Here is a 670-nt window from a genome sequence, read left to right as displayed (position 1 = left end):
ATATATATATATATATATATATATATATATATATATATATATATATATATATATATATATATATATCAGGATCCTTCCAACATCCTGTGCTTGCCAAAGGATAAAATGTAAAAAAGGAAAGGTGAAGATCACCAAGACTCTTGCATAAGGTAGAAGATAATAATAAAAGATAGGCCCTTCGCAAAGGGAAGCAGACGTTGCCATGCGCTTTCAGGGTTGGATGCACAAAATCTTAATGCGAAAGAACATCACTTTATATTGCCACTTGTGATATGAACCTTTATTATGCAGTCCGTCGCTTTTATTTCTTCCACATCACAAGATCGTATAAAGCTTATTTCCTCCACACCAATCAATCATACATATTTAGAGAGCAATTTTTATTGCTTGCACCGATGACAGCTTACTTGAAGGGTCTTACTCAATCCATAGGTAGATATGGTGGACTCTCATGGCAAAACTGGTTTTAAGGGTATTTGGAAGCACAAGTAGTATCTCTACTTGGTGCAAAGAATTTGGCTAGCAGGAGGGGGAATGGCAAGCTCAACATGTTGGATGATCCATGACAATATACTTTATTTCAGATATAAGAAAACATAACCCATTACGTTGTCTTCCTTGTCCAATATCAACTCTTTAGCATGTCATATTTTAATGAGTTCTCCCAATC

Source organism: Triticum aestivum, chromosome 2D (genome assembly GCF_018294505.1).
Source record: "Triticum aestivum cultivar Chinese Spring chromosome 2D, IWGSC CS RefSeq v2.1, whole genome shotgun sequence".
Classification (NCBI taxonomy): domain Eukaryota; kingdom Viridiplantae; phylum Streptophyta; class Magnoliopsida; order Poales; family Poaceae; genus Triticum; species Triticum aestivum.
This window is presented reverse-complemented; position numbering follows the sequence as displayed.